Here is a 1,633-nt window from a genome sequence, read left to right on the forward strand (position 1 = left end):
AGGAGCGGTGGAGGACAGCGCACCCCTCTCCGTTGCGAGACCCCTACGTACGAGATGAAAAGTGTTATAAACCAAATAAAAATGTTTGCGTCTTGACAGCCCCACCGTGGATATATGACCTCTTATTCCAGGGACTATATTGCATAATTATGTATGGTCTATGAATATTGTATGGTGCCTCACACTGAGCGCATGGTAAGATGCATAATTGCAGAGTTTAATTATTAAGAAGCAAAGGTCCTTGGCGGGTTACACAGAAGCACTTTTGATCAATTATTTTTCTGATGAATTATTTTGGGGCTGGTGCCTCAGCAGGCCTAGTGGACAGTGTAACCGCTCTTGAGAGAGACTTATCCTCCCGTGGAGAGGAATTACTATGCTGATTAAAATCCGGTGGAATCAACTAAAAACATAATGATATTGGAGTGGTCGAGGGGATCAAACAAATTTCATTCCTCTCAGTCTATTAAAATATAGAGGCGCTGTGATGGGGAGAATAAGAGCTGCTGGTATTGACCCTCAGGGCACTGGTTTAATGTTTCCATGTAACACGAGGGAGAGATAGAAAACAATGGTGTTTGCCTGAGTGCAGAGTAACCTACACTGAGTGTACAACACATTAAGAGCACCTTCCTAATATTGAGTTGCACCCCCCTTTTGCCCTCAGAACAGTCTCAATTCGTCGGGGCATGGACTCTACAAGGTGTCAAAATCGTTCCACATGGATGCTGGCCCATGTTGACTCCAGTGCTTCCCACAGTTGTGTCAAGTTGGGTGGTGGACCATTCTTGATACACACGGGAAACTGTTGAGTGAAAAACCCAGCAGCGTTGCAGTTCTTGACAAACTGGTGCACCTGGCACCTACTACCATACCCCGTTCAAAGGCACTTAAAACTTTTGTCTTTGCCATTCACCCTCTGAATGGCACATATACATAATCCATGTCTCAGTTGTCTCAAGGATTAAAAATAATTTTTTTACCTGTCTCGTCCCCTTCATCTACACAGACTGAAGTAGGTTTAACAAGTGACATCAATAAGGGATCATAGCTTTCACCTGGTCAGTCTACGTCATGGAAAGAGCAGGTGTTCGTAATGTTTTGTACACTCAGTGTATGTTGTAAATATAATGTATTTCCTGACACAGTCCTGAGCGATACTTAGCAATCAAGGAGAGAGAAAGGAAACCACCTTAGAGCAGTTTTCCAACACTAATGTGGTAAAAGCTGTAGATTATATCTGCACATGAAATGAAGACTCCAGTGGAGGCTCTCTGATTGTTAAATTGACTCATTGCAAGTAATTTTGTACTGACTTACACTATTTCTCGCCCCAAATTACTGTGCAAGGGTTGTTCTATTCCTTATTTCCGTAGTGATTGGAGGTAAGGTATTACTTATTTTCAAGTCTTTTCACTTTTTGGTGAACCGGAAGAGGCCATCTAAAGTCCCTTTTTAACATCCATTTGCCTTTTCACTATGTCATAAAATAAAAAATAAATAGAAGCCACATTGAACTATAATGGAGGTCAAATTTCAGACAACATTTGTTTTGAGAGCCCCTTTTTTCACAGTTAGCTCATGTTGCAACTTTAAATGCTATCTCCGATGACTATAAAATAACAATCATGTT

Source organism: Coregonus lavaretus (assembly GCF_964263955.1).
Source record: "Coregonus lavaretus genome assembly, chromosome: 18".
Taxonomy (NCBI): Eukaryota; Metazoa; Chordata; class Actinopteri; order Salmoniformes; family Salmonidae; genus Coregonus; species Coregonus lavaretus.